Here is a 23,609-nt window from a genome sequence, read left to right as displayed (position 1 = left end):
AATAAAATAGTACTTTATAGTAAAAACACGTAAGCGCCTTTTGGAAAATCACACTCTGCTGTAATTTTTCACATCATGAGTTAAATGAGAAAAATAGTCTGACTCTTACCGACAGGGTTGACACGTTCTAATGGGAGAATATTTTTATTGTTAGTTTTTAAAGACGCAAATGTGAATGTTCAAAAAATGGTGCCTTTGTGCATAAAAAACACCTCTCGCGAGTATATGTGCCTAATAAAATACTTTATGACTGCAGCTGACGCGTTTAATATAGCCTGCATCCAGACTAGTGCTTACACATAAGGTCTATATTCTAGTCTAAGTAATCTATGTATACAATCCAGACTTTGCGGCGGCCACCACAACTTGATGGCTTTTATGTCTATCCCAAGTGCTCATTATATGATTTAGCTATGGTTGCTGTGGTGTCAAGAATAGTATATCAGAGGTATTATTACTATGTTAATAGTCAAAATCAAATCAAATCAAATATACTTTAACTAAAATTTCAACAATCAGACATAACACAAATAATATTAAAAGTCTTTTTCATTTTTATCGTGTGGGTTGTGCGGTGTATTACCAATCTCATCAACCCTGGCGTTAGGGTTATTATTGAGCTGCCAAAGGCCCTAACATGACTCCGTGCTTACATCAGTAACCGAAGCACGAATCATCTTACTTAAGAACAATCGGGTGATCAGCCCTTTCATTTCCTAACCAAACTAAGTGATTTTTGTGACATGTCACTGGGATTCGAACCCGGGACCTCTGGATCGTGAGCCCAACGCTCAATCTGGACTAAGAAGGCTAACTGGCACTATGGACTAAAATAGTTATGTCAGAAATAAATGAATGTTTATGATGTACTAGTATTGTCTATGGTTAGGTTAACAACATTTTTTTCTTTCTCGTAACGTAAGTGTAGAGACGGCACTTCACTATTGCTAACTTTTATGCTTATTTTTATAGCATGCTTCTGTAAAAACCGGACCTGTCAAAACTTCAGGATAGATGAGCGAACCTTGTGAAAACGGGATAACACTAGGGGAGATAATGGTGCTAATTCCTGTAAATACCATCTAATTTTATTTTAAGTTATATCTGTCATTTTCTTATCCGCCGAAAAGGAAAGGGACGGGTAATCTACAAGCATAAAATTTATGGAACACACGTCAATTTTAAGCACAAATCTAAACCAACCGTCTAAAAATTTTACATCCGTCAATAACCCGACACAGTTAAGTAGACAGCACGACAAACGGATTGCATACCAGCGACGTACCTTTTGATTCGCCCGGGTTATTCATTCATTCTTCCTAAAATTAAGAGCTGTGAATCATCCGTCCCTTTCCTTTTCGATGGATATGAAAATGACGGATATAACTTAAAATAAAATTAGGCGGTGTCTGCAGGAATCGGGGCCAATGTTTTTGTACGTAAGGATACAATAACGAATTGAAATAATAATTAAATAAAAAAGGAACTATGGACTAGTGCTAAGGGCACGAAGTTTAAAATAGCGTAAACGTGACTTCGCGACTATTTCGAAATAAAAATAGTCATCGGCGCGTACGTTGATATCACGTGCGTTATGCAAGTTCATACTCTGTAGCGATAACGTAGGATTTATATGCAACTGCTGTAACTGGGTAAACAAATGTGGGTAGGTACCTATAAAAAAGTATAGGGCATCGACCTCTAGCTACTACACATGTGCACTTATATCACTAATAGTAAAGCAACTGGGCTAATGCGTAGGGCTAGCTATTTTTAAAACTATAACCGATCAACTGTCCCTTTTTACCCACGAAGGAACGGAGCAGGTATGCGTTTAAGGTGAGAGATGTTTGTTTGTGTGTGCGTTTGTACAAAAGTAATGTTCCCACCTATCTTCTAAACTAATGATCCGATTTTGATGCGGTTTTCAATAATTATTTATTTACTGTTAAAAGCATGATACATAATATAACAATTAAAACGCATTACTAAACCTTGTAAGTTTATCTTAATGTTTTGTTCATAGATAATTGATATCTCGAGTTTTATAGGATTTCTATTCGATTAATGGCAATAGCCTCGCCCGTTATTACATGGGACTTAAAAATAGCTGGCGAGTGACGTGTATTGTATCTGCCTACCCCATCGAGGATACAAGCGTGATACTGTTGTCTTAATGCAATATTCCGCCATTGTTACATGTTATATTTATTAACCCTTTATAGGGCATAAGCAAAATCAGTATGACGGTTGTAACTGTAACCACCTCACAAGGTTTACCTTAAGGCCTACATTTCTTATAAGCTTCTATTGATAGTCGACCTTATGATTAAAATGAGTAGTCCCTAAACGAGCGCAAGCAACAAAAGAAACCACCAAAGTGAAGTTGGCCACGTGTCCATACTACAGTGCGAAAAAAAGGTGGTTACATTTGTATCTACCGTCTCATAAGCGTTTACGACACCGGACAGGTGAGTGTTTCTCGTAATTAATTACAATTCTTTTTGGTAAAATGCATTTTTTACTAGTTTTTATGTTAATCAGTAAATACTACAATTATCTAGCTTCAATTTCCTATATAAATCTTAGTCTAGACTTGTGTCTGTGAAGTAAAAAAACAATTTCAATTTCAGAAGTAGCTTGAAACGATATTTAGGTTAGAATTTGAACAAGTGCAGAAATTCGATTTTCATTTTTTTTATTTAAGTAATTAGTGTTATTACTGTCAACTTTTGCAAAATTAAATAATCACTTTTTAAAATTAAACACTTACTTTATTTAGATTTTTATGGACAAAGATGATATTTGATGCCTAAGTAAAGGTATGGAGGCCAGTGAGGTTTGTGCAATAAGTGAAATTTAAATATTTTTTTATATTGTGGTTTTTTCGCTTGTTTTAGATGCGTATACCAGTGTTAGATTTAGAAAAACTCGATATATCAAAAATAAATTCTGATGTTGGTGGAGACTCAGACACTGATGATGTTTTGCCACTCAATATTCTTTCGAGAAAATTGGCAACTGCTAACAATGTTTTGGGCACGTCTCCACTTAATTTGCCGGCTGCAGCTCCAATCGTTAGTGGTGACTCCGCGATACCGATATCACCAGGTTTATCACCACCACCGATGCCACCAATACTACCGAGCCGATGAAGAGGACGTGTTCGCACTAGAGGTGGCATTCAAAGAAAAACGCGAGGGCGATAGCTTTTTCGAGCACGAGGTTCTGTAAGACCACCTGGAAATGTTGGAAGAGGAGTCATGGCAGATTGTGCTGTTCTACCAACTGATGATGATGTGGATACTATCATGCATATCAGTGGGGATTTAGACTGCTAATTTGAGACTGTTGTCAAATGTTGAAATAGTATTTTATTGTGTTTATTCCATTGTGATTTCTAAGAGTTAAACTTTTGATTAAGACTTTTATTTATCAACGTGTAATATTAGATTTTGAAAGTCTTTAGTACATTTATAGGATTGTTCCTAAACATTGTGACTCCTAAGAGTTTAGACTGTTAATAAAAAAATAAAGTTACTGAAGGTATTTTGAAGAGTTTTATGTTTTTTGTTTTTATTTTGAATACCTAGGTATGCCTTTTTGATTAATATTAAAGTTATACTATTTTGATCACTTCCAAGTTTTATTATAAAAATTATTCCCTAAACGGTCATGGTTACATATGAAACCACCAATTTTTTTCCCTAAACGGGCATGGCTACATACGTAACCTCCCCCTACAGCCTAATCTAAATAAATAAATTTAAAAATATCGGACTATTTCCAATCCTTAGGGACCCCATAACCCATGCCGACACAAAAAAATCAAATTCTTCAAAAAAAATTCTCTGACCTATAAAGGGTTAAACAGAACGACCAGTTCACTACAATTAGTGATTATACTTCAATAAGATAACAATTTTATAATAGTGTCAATGCGCGGGATTTTTTTTTTCTTTTGCCCATTTGTGGGTCAGGCTAAGATCATAAGACCATGCTGCCTAGTCTTCAGTACATTTCCTTTGCTGTTCAATGTCAATATGAAAGGTCTTCCGTAGTAATTTATTTTGTCAAATCTGAAATATAACGTTTTCAGTTTTATATCTTGTTGTAAAATCCGATAAATAATGTCTTATGTAATTAAGTTCTTTTTTGTCAATGCGCGGTAAGAATTAGCTCTGTCAAAGTACGAAAGCTAGTGTTGTGACGTTCATAAGCATAGTGATGTATCAGTCGAGATTAGGTTGATCGATTGGATTCTTTTCTAACAATATGTATCTAACTCTACATTTAGTTTCTTCACTAAAAGCATAGAAAAAGTTAGTAATTGTTTTAAGTTTACGCGGTTATTATCATAATTAAAGCACATAATAACGGGTTCTTACCGCGTTTAAATGGGGATATGAGACTCCCCTCATGGGGATAGGAGTCTTATATCCCCATTTAAACGCGGTAAGAACCCGTTATTATGTGCTTTAATTAAGTTAGTAATATTTGTAATGAACAAAGAGTGACGATGTATTTTTCTTTTATATAAATTAATCACGTTAACATTTATGTTCTATGGATACCGAAACTTACCTAACAGGTAGAGTTCTTACATAAACTAATTGCTTAATCAAAAGCAATAGTGAATAGGTATTTTAAAAGGTAATTATTTTATAAGTGGAAAACTAATTGAAAACGTGTTAGGTGTATCGATGTAAGAAAACATAAACAGCCCACTGCTGGGCACAAGCCTCTCCTGAGCCCCCTCAATCAACCGGAGGAGATATGTTGTTGGGTTGGTGGAGGTGTTTGGGCTAGAAGCCCGGTACCATTGGGACTGTCTTTTATTTGGTAGGACATCGCAGGCTTGAATCACCTGATTTACCGGGGAAAAGTAATAATATGATTCTGTGTTTTGAAGGCATAAATCGATGTAAAGAGAAAGAAAATCAGTATTTTAACCGTCTGATGGCCTCGATTCCTACAGACATCTCCAAATTTTAAATTATACCCGTCATTTTCTTATCCGCCGAAATGAAAGGGACGGATGATTGATAACTGTTCATTTTAAAACGAATTAACAAGGCTGAATTTCAACCGGTTTGACGAGTGCTGTCAACTTAATTCTGTCGGGTTACTGGCCAGTATAAAATTTTTGGAGGGCTTTTTAAATTTCTGCCTAAAATTGAAGTGTGTTCCATTTATGCTTGTCGATTGCCCGTTCCTATCCATTTCAGTGGATAAGAAAATGACAGGTGTAACTTAAAATAAAATTAAATTGTGTGTACAGTCATGAGCAATATAATGTACCCACTTTAGGACTCTGTCGCACTAACATATTTGACAATTAGTGAGACTTACAGTTCAATTTGTCAAAAAAGTTAATGTGACATGGTACCAAAGTGTATACATATTAATGCTCGTGACCGTACCAGAATCAACACCAATGTTTTACTAAGTCAGTACTTGAATCTGTTTGAAACTAATCTTCGAAACGGAGCACAACTCTCTACACAGCAAGACATTCATCTTGGTAGCTATTTTGGAAGTTCTAAACCGTCGTCGGGATTCTTTAGGGTAAGTAGGCCAAGGGCGCACAACCATCGAAGGGATTTACGTAACCTACGGGTGACTGCACACTTACAGGGTGTACCTGGGTAGTTCTTATCTGGGTGGTAAGTCAATATCAGTACCGTGAACGCAAAAATACCTATTGTCTTTTTGCAAATATCCAGTTAGATAGAACCTTAGGACTCAGTATGTCGTCAACATACCTAAGTTCTAACGATTCTGGGATGGTGGTCAAAGCATTTTTGCTTTGGTGTTCAAAAATCTACCCACCTACTTTCGTTACAATTGAGGACTCTTTATGATCCTACAATTAATAAAACATTATCGTTGAAAAAAATGACATCTATTACAATTAACACATAAACTCATACATACATAAACTCACGCCCGTAATCCCAAATGGGGTGGGCAGAGCCACAAGTAATCAAAGACAACTTGCAGCCACTGTTGATACGAAGTCACAATACAAGTATTACAATAGAAGTATTACAATTAAGCGGCATGGTAAAACATAAATCTTTGCTTCTTTTTTTATCGCGGTGATATTGTGACGTGGATTAACACCCTCAGCAGCTGCTGTCAGGGTTGTTATTGCACGGCTAAAGACCCCCGAACTGTAAGTACTTACATCATTAAGCAGTGTTAGATGGAAACAGAATCGATCGACCTTAATTTCGACTAATACATCACTAGATGACGTACTTTGACTGATCTAATTCTTACCGCACATTGAGACTTTTGTAAAATGTTATCCTATTGGAGTATAATCACTTATTGTAGTGAACTTGGGGGTTAAAAAGGCCACATCGAAGCAATTCATCTAAAAAATCAATATTGCAATTTGACATTTGCTTGCATTGCGCACTTACTTTGTATTCGCAAATAGGTGAATTGCTTCGATTTGGCCTTTTTAACTCCCCAGTTTGTTCAGTTTAATAGTAGTAACCGGAATCAATGGCCTAACGTGCCTTCAATTCGATCATCTAACTTTCGGACAATCGGGTGATCACCCTAAAATGTCCTTATCATCACTAATTTAAAAGCCACACTCTAGTCGATGTAGCATTGTCCATGATACTTTTTTACGGAAAAATAGGGCAGTGGTTTCCCTCTTGCCTTCCGCCCAAAAATGTCCTAGTATTTTAGTCCCCAGTTCCCATTTTGTTAACCTAATAATGTGATAACAAACTAATAGGCCTCCACAGTTTCGGTAAAGAATTTCCTAAGTTTCCAAATCGGTTTAGCTAAAGCGGTCGCTTATCCGGATTATTGAAACACACCTCGAGTCGGAATCAGGTCGCTCGGGCTATTCTTGAAGAGTTACGGTAGATTGTACTTCACTGTCACAGTGTAGGAACTTTCTAGAATCGTCTGGGATTAGTACTCAGTTTGAATTATTTAGGGTAATAACCGCGCGGGGAGAGGGGGGGTGGATAATAATTTTCTTCGATAATACAATTGTGATGTTACGTTATATTTGAAACTATTTGACTGATGTTTATTTATTTATTTTATTCATTTTTTTCTTTATTATTCAGGCCAAATTCAACGTTTTCCTGGACACTTTATACAAAACACCTCGTTTTTCACAGACACCACACATTGACGTTGACGTACACGCGCACCTGTGTGTGACGTCTGACGCCGTACGATTTAAGACTTAACTATGTTCGAGGGGGCGTGAGGTAAACCTAGCTCAGACGCTGGTGGGGAGCGGAGAGTTGCCGTTCTATACGTAGTATTATTCCTTATTCTATGGCTGTAATCTTCCCTCATTCAGCGCTTATCGCTATCGACCCACTAGGGTCGATTAATTCTTTCAAATATTTTTCCTCTCAGACGACGCCCTGAGCCGAGGTTCTCGCCCAACTAGGCACCCTCAGGCCTGTTGTCTTAAACGTTGTTCCGGGTGAGAGCCTTCTGCGCTCCCCATTTGTCCGGCCAAGTAGTTAATTCCATCTGCGGCAAATCTACAATAAGTCACGTCAAAAAAAAAATATGGCTGTAATCTGAAAAATTAATTACTGTTACTTTCTGATGGACATTATAACCAGTATAGTGACACGTTATCAACCCATCGCTCAAAGTTTTACATCATTATGTTTTCCTTTTTAGTAACGCTCCTAAATCAGATGGAATACCATTTTAGAGTATTTCAGGCCCATTGGCTTCAAAGATGAGACAACTAATTGTTATCTAGTACTTACGAACAAACGTGTTTTAGTAGTACATCATAATAGAGCACGCCACGATAACGATGTATGTCAAATAAAAGCAGAGAAATGGTTACAAATAGATAAAACTAGCAAAACGTGTCAATGACCTTATGGTAATGTTATTTCTAACGTGTTAATTAACTGTATTATACGTTAGGGAACCAAATTCGTCATCAGCTCTCTAGAGCTATCCCGGGGTCCGGTGACTTAACCTGAATATTTGACAAGTCCAGTTTTTTAAAGAAGCGACCAAAACAGAGCGAGTGATCAGGAGTAGGGGAACCAAATTGTGAAATTGATAACATAACATAGTCTTCTTTTCCTTTTTCCGAAGGGGTAGGCAGAGGTGTATAGCACATTGCCATAGAATAAGGAATAATACTACGTATAAAACGGCAAACCCCCCCCCCCCCCCTCCCAACCCTCCAGCATCTGACCTAGGTTTACCTCACCTCCCCCCAAACGTAGTTTAGACTTCAATCGTATGGCGTCAGACGTCACACACACAGATGCGCGTGTACGATAACGTCAATGTGTGGTGTCTGTGTAAAACGAGGTTGTTTGTATGAAGTGTCCGGGGTGTGCTATTGCCATTAACCGGGCACAAATACTGGAAACCACGTGATATCACCCCCATGTTGATATGTGATCAACCTATCGCCCGTGTCACGGTCAATCAATTTAGAAAGGACATAATTTTACTGTAACATGAAGGGCTCTTACAATAACGAATTACTAACCAAGGAAAAAACAGCAAACAATAAGTACTTGATTACTTGATGTTACAGCAACAGAAATCCCCGAACTAAGCCGGTGGAGGCCTAATCAAATAGAGCCTATCTGGAAATAGCTGGCCTGACCCACTTATGCCTATCCTCATTTATCTGAACAAGGGGTACCTTGTAGAGATAGCTAGACAGACAGTACTCTATGTAGCCAAACTATAGGGTGTTAGTGACATTGTAATGAATACTGAGGGGGACGATTCACCTCATGATTCCAAGTTCATATCAAGTGTATTTTTAAGTTAATTATATCAATTCTATACTTTTGCGATGGAAAATTCCAATTGATATTAACTGAGAATCATGAGCTGAATCATCCCCCTCAGTATTCGTTACGATGTCACTTACATCCCGTACAAGTATGTAGAGGTTGCCATACGAGTACGGTCACGAGTACTAATATGACATACACTTTGCAACCATGTCACATTAACTTTTTTGACAATTTATACCGTAAGCCTCATTAAATGTCAAATATGATAGTGCGACAGGGTTCTAAAGTGGGTACATGATATTGCTCAAGACTGTACGAATGGTTGTTAGTGACACCGTAACGAATACTGAGGGGGTGATTCACATCATGGTTCTAAAATTCATGGATCTTTTTGTTTTTTTAATTATTTTCAGTTGTATACATTCGCCACAGAAAATTCCACTCGATATAAACTCAGAATCGTGATCTGAATCATCCCTCAAAGCTTTCGTTACGATGTCACTACACCCTGTTTAAACGGTCTAGCTATCTGCTAGCATGATTTTATCAAATTAATATTCGATTTGATTACAATTTGTAATCCAGGTGTACGGCTGAAAGTATTGATAAGTAAGATTGGTTAAAGATGTAGGTACCTAAGCTGGCAATGTAGATACTACATATAGAACAGTAATCATTCTGTTGTTGTTACGTATAAATTTAGAAAGCAGTACAAATATTGCAGTAGAAGTGGCTTAAACACTTCATTTGCAAGGATTTGTTGCTGTAATAGTCTAATTTTAAGATTCTACAAACTATTAAGGTTTAGTTTAAGTGTTAATTTGTTGTTTTTGTTTATTTGTTTCAGTTTTATTTAATTTTATTTTTGTTTTGTTTCATTTTGTTCTCTAACTGTTTTGTTTATGGTGTAAAGATTAATATATTCATTGAAAGTTTCAAAGTTTACAACGAGAATTTCTAAATCTTCAACAAATCACGCCTATCAACAGTCATGAGGTGTTCATTAAACAGTCACTCCTTGATCTATGATGAAAAGGGTCATTAGGGCCAATTGCCAATTATTGTCGCAATTGATTGACGGTATTGATAACTCCAGAGGCCTCTACCTTGTAGCCAATTTGTACTCCCTGTCTCTTTGGCCATCAAGTGTTTCAATATGAACATCACATCACGAAGGCAATGATAAAAAATTGGAGCTTGACTGATTGAGTACGATTTGATTACTTGGCTATTTCTCGTCCACTTACCATAATTTGAAACCAACAATTGGGTAGTTCCCGGGTTCAAAGATAAAATATGAAATTCTGATTACTAAATAAAGACAGAAAGGTTACAAAAACGTTTTAACTTATTTATGAATTTTATACAGAAAAATTTATTAATAAGAGCGACATTTTGTCACATTTTTCTATGACGTTGCTTTTTCATACATATGCTATAGTAATGTCGTGTTTTAACGTTTTGTAAAAAGTAACTGATTTGACTAGTGGGAAACTTCCCTATTGTCAATCAAAATGGCTACCCAAATTGCCAGGAAAATATTACAATCAGAAATTAACATTTCATAGTTTCCTATTTTTTATTATTTAAGTTAAAGATGGTCAGATTTTTATTACTATTTCACATAAGTGACTCCCAGATGACGCTAACGTACCCAAATGGAATATAACCACTGTCGCGTCACCAACAAAATGTATACATTGTTTTAAGTTTACGCGGTTATTATCATAATTAAAACACATAATAACGGGTTCTTACCGCGTTTGGCACTTGCAACAGTGTCGAAATATCGGGAGTCTCATATCCCTACTTAAAACGCGGTAAGAACCCGTTATTATGTGTTTTAAAAATGTATACAGTCGTATACCTCCAACAAGACACCAATTAACCTGACAATTTCGTGTTGGCACGACACCCTGGTTGTCCCACCATGGTTTCCTAGAAATATGACCCTAAGACAGAAAATTCGGGACATCCTTCAACTAGAATACGAAAAAGGAAAATATCTAAGTATATTTACGTAGGATTGAGAATATACGATTTATTTTTCCGACATCCCGCAAGACGCAAACTATAATTCGATAATACCAAACCCTAGATCGTTACGAGGCTACGTCAGCTGTAATATTGCCGACGGAGGCTCACACAGAAACTCGTTTAGAGCAGAAATTGTTCTTAACTGTACTTATCATCAGAGGCGAAAGATCCAAACACCAAAAATAATAAGAGTATTTACTTATTGCACGTGTTTATGTCTTTTTTATGTAGACTTGTAGTTCTAGAGCAACCGTTAATAAAAAAAAACATAGCATCACGCTTGTATCTCCAAAGGGGTAGGCAGAAGTGCACACCTATCGCCAACTATGTTTAAATCCCCTGTAATAAGGGGCGGCATTAATCGCGCACTAATCCTGGAAACCACGTGATATCAATTATCTACGAACCAAACATGAATTCAAACTCATAAAGGTGAATTCAGAACAGTATTTCTTTAAAGAACAGACTAAAAGTAGGAACATTTACTTCCAAAAACATTCTCATTCCAAGCATCACGTTTTCTAAAGCCGCTTAAACCTGGCACGTATACCCTCGGAACTCGGAGTAAAGCGCGCCGTGCACCTGAGCTTTTCTTTTCTAACTAAAGCGCTTTTTGCGTTGGATTAAAAAATAATACAAATGAAGGCTTTTAACATTTTGTATTGTACGAGTTCTTCTCTATTTCTAAATCTTCTCATAATGTTCTGCGTTGCACTCATCATCATCATCATTAGCCGTACGACGCCCACTGCTGGCATAGGCTTCCCCCAAGGATCTCCACGACGATCGGTCCCGCGCTGCCCGCATCCAACGGCTTCCCGCGACCTTCACCAGATCGTCGGTCCACCTTGTAACGGGCCTACCCACTGAGCGTCGTCCGACACGTGGTCGCCATTCCAGAACCCTTCCGCCCCAGCGGCCATCGGTTCTCCTCGCTATGTGTCCTGCCCACTGCCACTTCAGCTTTGCAATTCTCGGTGACTTTAGTTCTCCTGCGGATCTCCTCATTTCTGATTCGATCCAGCAGGGAAATACCGAGCATAGCTCTCTCCATTGCCCGCTGAGCGACACCGAGCCTCCTCACGTTGCACTAAGAAGGTGTATTTATAAGGATTGAACAACATCTGGCGCATCGCATCGCACTTTTCTATAGTTCTAACTTTTTCTACCGCTTCTTCTTCTATCGTGTGGGTGGTGGAGTACCAATCTCATCAACCCTGGTGTCAAGGTTATTATTAAGCCACCAAAGGCCCCTCACATGGCTCATATAACGACTACTTACTTACATCAGTAAGTAGTAACCGGGACCAACTGCTTAACGTGCCTTACGAAGCACGGATCATTTTACTTTCGGACAATCTGGTGATCAGCCAGTAATGTCCTAACCAAACTAAAGACCACAAAGTATTTTTTGTGATATGTTCCCACCGGGAATCGAACCCGTGACCTCCGGTTCGTGAGTCCCAACGCTCAACCACTGGACCACGGAGGTGTTAGAGTCCGTTCACATGTTCTCCGAACAGAGCTACTACAGATTTTGCCTGGAAATGAGTAAAGTTAAAACAATATCACCCTTATCTTTCCGGCACTGAGTAAAGTTTTGCATAAAATGAATGGGACTTCGTGGAGTTCACCGGTGGAGGGTGATATCCCGGCAACGGTACGGGAAGCCGGGATATGCGAATCAATACGGCATCCGCACTGCGACCTATCTGTCTTCCGTTTGATCATTAGTAGTGGTTTTAACCCAGCTAATGTTACATTTTTATGAATAGATTAAATAATAATAGTCATACAATGAGTAGGCAAGAGGGAAACCACTGCCCTATTATTCCCTAAAAAAGTAGCATGGAAAATGCTGCACCGACAAGAGCGTAGCTCTTAAATTGATGATGATGAAGGAGTAGAGATTCTATGGAGTTTATTACAGGAGTGTGAGAGTTCCAGGCTACGTTCCCCAAAAAAAATATGGATGGCGTTGTACAGTTGTCTTCGCTTAACATTCTAATTTCATGGGTAACAGAGATATATGCATCTTTTATCCTTGTTTTTCGGTATGAATGATGACCCTTGTTATTACAACCAGGCACAACACATCCTCCACCCATTATTATTCTGAACAAAATAAAGAGAAGCAATATAGGTAACAACATAATTCTATATCATATCTGATCCAAATATCACGCAACAATTATTTGTATACATGTCTCTGTCATTACATTATATTTTCCAATAATTATGTACAGTCACGAGCATTAATATGTATACACTTTGGTACCATGTCACATTAACTTTTTTGACAAATTGAACTGTAAGTCTCACTAAATGTCAAATATGTTAGTGCGACAGAGTCCTAAAGTGGGTACATTATATTGCTCATGACTGTACGTGAGGCCATGAGAAAATAAGTAAATATCACGTTAAATCTGTAGACCGTCTTCTATATGTTCATTAGGGAAAAAGCCTGGAAACTCCTTCACTGAAGACATTATTTAGATGAAGTCAAAATAGTAATGATGGAAAAAATAAGTAGCTACCTATCGACTCAATGAATATACTCAGACAGTAAAGAACTAATTACCTTTTGTACCCATTAGGACACTACGAACTTTTACTCTGACCCCAAAATAGTCCTTATCACTATCCGATAAAAATGCGTCGTCCAAGTGTAACGACCTCCGTGGACCAGTGGTTCGGCGTTGGGCTCACGATCCGGAAGTCCCGTGTTCGAATCGCGGTGGGGACATATCACAAAAATCACTTTGTAATCCCCATCTATGCTTCAGAAGGCACGACAAGTTTGTCCCAGTTGGACTTTCTAAAGGGGCCTTTGGCGGCTCAATAATAACCCTGACACCAGGGATGCTGAAGTTGGTCATCCACCTCACAACCCAGATGATAGAAAACAAGTGTTCAACCATAACTTCCTTTAAAAATAAGGTATAATACTACGTATAGAACGGTAACTCTCCGCTCTTCACCAGCGGCTGAGCTAGGTTTACCTCACCTCCTCGGTCTTACTTTAGTCTTCAATCGTATGGGCGTCAGACGTCACACACACAGATGCCCGTGTACGATAACGTCAATGTAAACTATCTGTGTAAAAAGAGGTTCTTTATATGAAGTTTCCGGGGTGTGCTTTAAGGATTCTCGTGCTCCAGCGAGACGTCTTGTTTTCGTTACGTTCGAAATCCAGTTTCCAACCACACAACAACTTCAATCAAACACATTTCGCTACCTCAAAGCCATGTTCGATGTTTGCCCTTTAACCTTTACAGGAGGAAAACGAGATGAGTACTATTCAGGGGCAAAATTAAACAAGAGGGTGGCACCCACTCTCTGTATCAAGGAACTCGGCAAAGCTCTTTAGCAGTCATGAAATTACGATGCACTACTGCCGACAAAGTTCAGGGGTTAAACCGATAGGTGCAATAGATGAGAATTTTAAATGAGGAAGGACTTAACAGCATGACATAACCTCAAGACCATATCCAAATAGTGGTAGTTATAGGTACATCCATCGCAAGATGAAGTACCCACACCTCACCGAGCTTTCTGTTAGACCAACATGATAGGTGGTTAAGGGAAAACTGCACTTATATTGATGCAAGTCTGGTACGGTCACGAGCATTAATATGTATACACTTTGGTACCATGTCACATTAACTTTTTTAACCAATTGAACTGTAAGTCTCACTAAATGTCAAATATGTTAGTGCGACAGAGTCCTAAAGTGGGTACATTATATTGCTCATGACTGTACCGGGGTTCGAACTGGCGCTCCCCATTTGAGATGCAATCCGATGTACACAGTTACCTTCCCTATGAAAACTATATTAAGAAAACATTCAGGATTGCTGAATCCATATCAGTGATACAGCTTCTTTTGTTTCCAAAACGTTCAATGCAGAGCGTACATTTAAAGAGAGACAACATCAGTTAGAGGACCCAAGAGGACATTAAGCGTACATATTAAAGGTCACTTCAAATACAATTCCCTTGCAAATGGGAAAGTTGAACAGTTCCTAAATATGTATACGTGCCATTCGGAACACTAGACATTTTTAATTCAGAGGAAGACTGCTCCCCACTCTCGGTGGCAAAGTTTGCTGGCCATAACCGTAAATCTAAGTTGTTGTCGTGAACCGTTGATTTATGTGGGAAATGGGAAGTGCGCAATGGATGGGTTTTGACCGTGATCTTGTTTTCCCATTTGAAAAAGGTATTGTTTTTACTAAGTGATTGAAAAAACAAATCGAACCAGCACCCGGATACCCCAGTCGCTTCTACAGAATCGATTTCAAGTAATTGCATTTGTTTTGTGGCGGGTTTTTATCAAAACACCGATATAACAAATTGTATAAATCGTGCTTTTACCAACAATAATAACGGCTAGGTATAACTATCAGTCTATAAACTGAGGTTTAGTTTTTATTTATTTTTTATTTTATAGTTTATTGCAAACCTTCTGTAATTGCTTATTCTTATAATTGCTTTCCTTAAATTCTTGTTGGCCAATTATAAAGTTTGACAAATCAAATTTTACATTATAAAATACAATAGTTTTAAAGATTTCAACTATATATGTTTTTTTTTTCTGAAATCACCTTCGTTTGGTAGAACGTAAATTATAAGCTCACGACTATATCCCAAATAATCCCAACTAGCATAGACAAAGGTACATCCATCGCAAGATGAACTAAGTAAGAACTAAGCAAGTAAATAGGTGGTGAGCCGTTACGCCGTCTATAATGGTCGAGCCAACTGTGTTAGTGAAAACCAATATAACAATTTATATAAATCGCGCTTTTGTCAAAAAAAAAACGACTGTAACTAACAATCTTTATATTAACTGAGAAATAGTTATAGGTACTTATCAAATAGGACGGATCGCAGGACCGATCGTCGTGGAGATCCTTGGGGCCTATGCCCAGCAGTGGGCGTCGTACGGCTGATGATGATGACTTATTAAATATACTCAACCATACGTTCATTCTGAAATCACCTTTAGGTATTATAATCGTGGAATCAAATAGTATTTGAACAGACACGCTAAACGGCGCCTGATATACGGAACCTTCAACTGGACGTCTGACAATATATTCACTGTCTCTTACGTCACGGCACTTTAGACCCTCAGTTGTAATTAACAGCCGTTGGTTGCCTAGCAACTGGATATCGCGATGGCCGAATTTCCGCTTACACTAGAACGATAAGCGTGTGCATATTATATCTCTAGAGGCTTTAATGCGTATCTATGTCTCTTAGATATGTCACAGTTCCAACACATAAATCATAATTAGTTGCAATAGCCTAAAGATTACGTGTTATCTTCCAATCTCATCGCGATGATAAGATTTGGAATACTGCGTAGCGTAGTGACTGTATGTGGATATGAAACTAGTAGAGTACTAGTAGTGTACTAGAGCTTAGCTGATCGTCTTATGAAGCGACTGACTTTTAACAGGAGTTCAACAATACGTAATCGTTTCACCACCATCTTTTTACTCCTCTTCACTGCACGGAAATTTACGGAATTTCAAAACATAGAATTTTATTATACTCTACTCATTAAAATAATCTAAACCCCCGCAAGTTTATATTTCTCAAGTTTTATCGAAAATAATAAAGAGTAAGTATTAGGAATAAAAATGATATGTCATTTTAAAGTGTGTATTTTAACCTCGTAAGGCCCGGATTTCCAGACACAATAGTTAAACAATGGGATTTGGATTTTAAAAGGCATCTGGGCGTTACGACCATATAATCTCTAAGGCTCTTTAGCCAGCTCGGTCGGCCCGGGGACCTACTCTACCTAATGTACATTTTGAATCGGTCAACTCGGCCCTCTGACAAATTTTATAATTTGTACAGATACGGAGAAAAGTCTTTCATAAAAGAAAGAGGTTTCCAATTTTATGATGGAGCCGAGTTGACTAAAGAGCCCGAATTCTTACTATTAACGTTCCAAATTCAAATTGAAATGTTTTATTGAACTAAGTTCGGGAGTGTATCCATATTTTATTGATGAGAATAATTGATGTATAATAATTATACCTACTCAATTTCTGAATAAGATTAATGTTCAACCTACGTGGAAATGTGTACCTTAAAAGGTATAATAATTTTAAAGAGTCATATTGTCAAAGTGTCACGTTTTCCTCCTGTTAGTTAGAGTTAATGGGGGTCTCCGCAAGGCATGTAAGCATGTTCTGAAGGAATGCTAACATCGTTAACAACGCGTAATCATGGACGCTTACTTACTGAACTAAGTTCCTGTCGTCGCTCGGAATTTACTATTTAAGTACCAGAGAAAAATGGTCTTCATATTCAGAGCAACTGAGGTCCTGAACACCGGCTTGCTTCTCATAGAGCGAGTGCTGGTACGAACTCCGGTACCGGCCCGGGTTGTTCATTCATTTTTAAATTGACAGTTGTCAATTCCGTCCCTTTCCTTTTCGGCCGATAAGAAAATGACAGGTATAACTTGAAATAAAATTAGGAGAAGTCTGCAGGAATCGGGGCCGTTGTGAGCCCAATGCTCAACCACTGGGCACACAAGCCGTTATTACTTCATAGAAGTGCGATCCACAATAAATACTAATTGAAGTTTAATGAAACGTTTCTAAAAGCCACATCGATGCTCAAGAACAATAATTTAAATAAATGGCAAGTTGATCGAAATATGCGACGAAGCGAAACGGTCGCGCGGAATTTGGTTTTCATTCTGGAATATTCCGAGTATCTGCATCAGAAAAAGTTGGCCTTTAGCTTCGGATGTTAACTCCCATTTCCTTGGGAGTCCGAAAAGTTACCTATAGAAAACAAAAGGTACTCCATAAAACGGATTTAAGAAGAACCGTTTCAATTTATTAATAACACCTCAATTTATCATAAAGTTTTCAACGCGTGAATGATAAGTAAAAAGGACCTATAAGGTGTACATTTTGTTCTTGAATAAAAACAATAGAACATGCATTCCTTGCTTCAAAGGTTTTTTTTTAAAAGGTAATAAATAGTCTCGTTGCGGCACTCGTACGAGGTGGACGCGCGATCGGTTGCGTACGTAACTTTAGGTAGCTGACCGAAGTTAGTGTGATACGATAGCTGTTCGCGCACCTGAGCGCCTTTGTTCCCGTGTAGGTACCTACGCGCCACACGGCCATTAGATTGTCTTACATAATCTATGCAGGCAACATTTACTATGCCTAAACATTGTTATGGCAAGTAGTAAAGAGTCTCCTACAAATGAGGATAATATAATTAAGATGACCGAAGTTAAGGACATAAGAACCCCTAGTCCTTCGGAGTTTTGGACGAAAGAGTTGAATGATCAGCAAGAGATGGAATATACACAAACCTTGAAAGATAAAGAAATGAAATTGGAAGGTCCCATAAAAAGAGAGCGAAGTGATGATGATAATGAATATGATGGAGAAGAATGGAAGACACAAGTAAATAAGAAGCCGAAAAATAATAAAAAAGGAATTGAAATCTACGCTTCCTGTAAAGATAAGCTCCCAAAACAATTTGCGTTGGCGAGACTATTCGCGAAACTGGGTATAAGTGAAATTCTAAAAATCAAATATTTAACACCATATAAAATTCGTTTGGAATTAGAAAATGAAACATGTATGGAAAAAATCATGAGCAGCAAGGACTTAATCGATAGTGGTTGGAAATTCCAAGAAGCTTTCAATGTCAACTTCAGCTATGGCATAATAAGGGATGTGGATCTGGACCTAAAAGAAGAAGAGATCGTCAAGAATATATGTTGTGATGACCGTACAATGATCCAGTCTGCAGTCAGATTGAATAGACGTAATAGTCGTGGGGAGTGGACACCATGCGAGACCGTCAGATTGTGCTTTAAGGGATCCTTTTTACCACAATACGTATATGTCGACAAGCTGCGCATTAAGGTAGAAAGATACGTCTTCCCCGTCTCTCAATGCTCCAAATGTTGGCGCTTAGGACACACACAATCTAGATGCCCCTCTAGTAAGATTACTTGCCCCAAATGCAGCGGCGATCATGGCAATTGTGATATTAAAATCTTCACGTGCGTTAACTGTGGAAGAAATCATATGGCACTAAGTAAACGCTGCCCAAATTTCCTTAAAGAAAAGCGAATCCGAGAATTAATGTCTGAATACAATTGTACGTACCGCAAGGCTCTCACTTTGTATGTAGCTAAATCTCCGGAAAGTGTAAGTGAAAATCCATTTGTATATAAGGATGAAGCAGAATATCCTCAAGAAAAGGAAATTGACTATGAAAATTTGTTCCCTCCGTTAACCAAATGTAAAAGCGACAATTTTTCACAAGATTCTGGACATTCTACCCCTCTATATTCAAATGTGGTAAAGGTTCAAGCTCAAGTTCACGACCAAAAGCACTCGATGAAGGCCCGAGAAAGTCGAAAGAAACAGAAGAACAGCGCTAAGAAAACTAAGACTCATTCCGATTTGACATTTTCGGTGTTGGAGCAGCAGTCTATGGATTTCGAAGACCCAGATAGATCGGACACAAAGGAAGACAGAGAGGATACTAATTCAAGAAATGTGACTTTCTCGGAACTGTTGTCAAGGCTGAAAGATATAATCCTTTTAAAACATGGTTCTGTACAAGAGAAGGTCAAAAATGTATTGAAATGTTGTCTAGAGTGGTTTATTCTTGTGGTTGTAGGAAATGTTGCGGAGTGGCCAGCATTAAAACTTTTGTTAAATTGCTTAAATGGATAGTAACACCAACATTATTACTCTCAATATAATTCACTGGAATGCACAAAGTTTAAAACCTAAACTAGCCTCTTTCGAAAATTTACTATTTCAAGAAAAGGTTCACATAGCTGCTGTATCAGAAACTTGGCTTGCCCCAGGTAGTTGTTTGAAAATTAAAGATTTTGATATCTACCGTAAAGATCGAGAGGATGCGCATGGCGGCTTGGCAATGATAGTGCATAAATCAGTTCAATTTAAGGTATGTAATATTGATTTTCCAAATCCGAGTTTCCAAATTATCTACATAAAACTTTTGAATTGTTTAGAAATTGAAAATATAGTATGTGTTTATTGTCCACCACAAGTACGTACTACAGCACAAGATTGGGAATACCTATTCTCTTTGACACATAGAAAGACGCTGGTTATTGGGGATTTGAATGGTCATCACTCCAACTGGTCAAGAAAAACAGATTCTAGAGGAGAGCACATATTACATGCATCATTGAGTCACCAGTTTGTTACTCTAAACGACGCCACCCCTACTAGGGTTAAACTAGTCAATGGGAATTTACAACAGTACTCACCAGATGTTTCACTGTCTACTTCAGATATTTCTTTAAAAATTAAGTACAAAGTACTCAATGAAACACTAGGAAGCGATCACAGGATCATCAAATTGTCAACTTTGGTAAAATCGTGTCTCCCCCCGATTCTCAAAAGAAATTACAAAAATGCTGATTGGATTACGTACACAAATACATTAAAAGAACTTTTTGAGAACTACTCGCCTTCTAATAATTTACAATCTGACTATGATGTATTTGTAGATTTCATTAACATAGCAGCTGAACTGGCTATACCCTTATGTAATATTAGTCAAAACCCGAATAAGCATTTTGTTCCTCGGCCATACTGGAGTGTTGAACTCTCGAAGGCTGTGGCTGAGAGGAGACTGGCATTGTCACGGTTTAGGCGTAATCCCATCCAGCACAATGCTAATGTATTAACAGAAAAAATTAAGTTAGCCCAAAATCGAATTAGAAAAGCTAAGTACACAGATTACCAAAAATTTTGCTCTTCGTTAGATCAATCGGCTACTCCAGCAGATTTATGGCATAAGATGGGTTGGATAAAGGGTTACAGACAACCTAGAAAGCGTACTGATAAGGGGTTAGCTACTATGTTACTACATAATCTGACACCAGATTTTGCATCACCAAATACCCCGATTTTTACGTCCAATAATGAAACTTTAGAAAATCTTATTTTAGAGTATGAACTAATGCGGTCAATTCCAAAAAAAAATACGTCGCCGGGAAGTGACAATATAACCTACCTTATGATAAGGAAACTCCCTTTAAATGCCATTCGAGTTTTGACACAATTATATAATAGATTTTTAAATGATAGTTTTGTGCCTAAACAGTGGAGGGACATTATTATAGTGCCTATCCCTAAGCCAGGACGTGACCATTCAAATATCTCCTCACTCAGACCCATTTCCATGATGTCCTGTCTATGTAAAATCTTTCATAATATTTTGAATAAAAGGATTGAATGGTTTTGTGAGAAAAATAACTTATTTTCTATGAACATGACAGGATTCAGAAAGACATATTCTTGTTTAGACAATCTGAGTAAATTAGTTTGTAATATCTTAATAGGTTTTACTGATAAGAAACCGACGATTGCTTGTTTTATAGACATAGATAACGCGTATAATAATATAAATGTTTCTTGTTTACTCTCAATTTTGGATCACATTGGACTAGGACAAAAATTATGTTTATATATTTGGAACTTTTTGAAGGAAAGAAACCTTAAGATTAGACTGTTTGAGTTAGATATGGTGAGACGGACAAATTCCGGCCTAGCACAAGGGGATCCGCTTTCGCCTTTGTTATTTAATATTGCGACGCACAAGATCTGTACCTACATTAAAAACGTGTTCGTGTCTCAGTACGCGGACGATTTCGTATTGTATACATCTACTCATAATCTAGCAGAAGGTAGTTTGATTTTGCAAGAGTCTGTTAATAGGTTAATTGAATTATTATGTGAATTAGGGCTCGATATTTCGTTATCTAAAACAAAGATTTGTCTGTTTAAAAGAGGATTTAAAAGGGATTCGGTTAGCATTAAAATAAAAGATAAAAACATAAGTTCTGTAGATAAAATTAAATATTTGGGTATATGGTTAGACAGATCCTTAACATGGGCGAAACATATTAACGAGACTCGCGAAAAAGCACTAAAGTATTTGAATATTTTACAAATATTAAGAGGGCCTGGTTGGGGTATACATCAAATTCACCTTAGACGTTTATATATTGCTGTCATCCGTAGCAGAATCGACTACGGGAGTTTTCTGTATGGTAATAGTTGTCAATCACACTTATGCAAATTCGATAAAGTACAAAATAGTTGTTTGAGGTTAGTAGGGGGTTACGTTAAATCTACGCCAATACACACAATGGAAAATGACCTCGTCATACCACCCCTTTCGGTAAGAAGGAAATATTTAGCGGGAAAATATTGGCTCAAATGCAAGTCACTATCGGATAATGATATAATTAGGTCGTTGGCAGCTCTCGAGATCAAATGCCAGTCCTCTTATTGGCATAGGAAAAAGACCCCCTTGTTAATAGAAACACACAGAGATTATAATGAGTTACGTATCTATCAGTGTCAAAAACTTGAAATGTTTAGTTTAAGCACTTGGGTTAGCTATGTGGATTTATCTATTCTGTGTAATGTTGATTGTGTAAACAAAGCAAAAAATACTTATTCTAAGGCAAATTTAAGACTGTTGTGCGACCAAGTGGTAATTCAGAAGTACGCGGCATATTATAAAATTTACACAGACGGTTCCAAGGATGACAATAATGTTGGTGCTGCTTTCCTTGACCCTCATGAAGAGGTTAGCGGTAGATTCAGGATGGACTCAGGTATAACAGTAATGCGTGCAGAGCTAATAGCGATTTTGGAAGCCCTCTCGTACGTAAAGACTATAAATTACGATAAGTTTTTAATACTTTGTGATTCCAAAAGTGCACTACAACATGTGGCTCGATGTACCTCGAGTTTTCGAGGAACGTCGATTGGTTACAGTATCTTAGAGTCTATTCTGAGTCTGCATCAGTCCAACAAAAGCGTTGTGTTGCAATGGATCCCTTCGCATATAGGTGTGGAAGGTAATGAGCGTGTCGACTTATTAGCAAAGATAGCATCCCATGAAGGAATTAGTATTAAGTGTTTGCCATATTCCTGTGAAGTTCTAGGGGAAGTCAGAGACCGTTGTAGGAACCTGTGGAAAGAGCATTTTGACGAACGATCTTTATCCAAGGGCATCTGGTATAGAACGATTCAACCCGGGCTTTGCAGATCTCCTTGGTTTGAAGGAGTAGATATGTGCAGGGAGGAAGTTACTACAGCTCTTAGGCTTCGTTCTGGACACATTCCTTTAAACAAGTTTGCTTTTCTCATGAAGAAGTCATTAACCCCGAATTGTAGTGAGTGTGGTACCATAGAGGATGCATATCATATAATGATGGAATGTGTCCGGAATAGAAGGGAGAGAGCACAATTTCTTGTATTGGCCAATTATAGTGGAGAAGTAGACTTCTGCAATAGTGTTCTAGCTAATCCCACTTCGGCGCTTGCGAGAGCATTGTATAAATTGGTGAAGATCGGTACTGATCGCAGACTACCTGTATTAAGTTAAGCTCTAACTCAATGTAAGCTATATGAGGGTGACATATTCTGTACAGAAAAAACCCTCTTAAAAATTTTTAGATAAAAAAAAAAAAAAAAAAAAGGTAATAAATGAGTACAGCAATTTTTAACCAATTAAAATGGCAATGAAAACAAATAAGAAAGTCTTTTTAAATCTGATTTTAATCAATGACTGAGAAATAGGTGTAGCAAACCGTAAATTTTCGTCTAAAATTGGCCTCGTACCAAAATAAGATTATTTTAAATATACTGTGACAGTGAACGTCATGGAACGTGTCTTATATTAGTCTCGCGAGTTGGTTGCTAAATTGAAACGAAACAGAAATATGTGCGC

At 37.7% G+C, this 23,609-nt stretch overlaps 1 protein-coding gene across 1 annotated transcript in view; it reads right to left on the bottom strand.

Annotated features, from left to right (window-relative positions):
• LOC126369211 (monocarboxylate transporter 9-like) overlaps nt 1-23,609 on the bottom strand; it is a 61,148-nt gene that overhangs the window by 35,801 nt on the left and 1,738 nt on the right. The window lies entirely within an intron of this gene.

This window comes from Pectinophora gossypiella, chromosome 8, assembly GCF_024362695.1.
Source record: "Pectinophora gossypiella chromosome 8, ilPecGoss1.1, whole genome shotgun sequence".
Taxonomy (NCBI): Eukaryota; Metazoa; Arthropoda; class Insecta; order Lepidoptera; family Gelechiidae; genus Pectinophora; species Pectinophora gossypiella.
The sequence above is the reverse complement of the archived record's forward strand: the minus strand, read 5'-3'. Positions and strand labels throughout refer to the sequence as shown.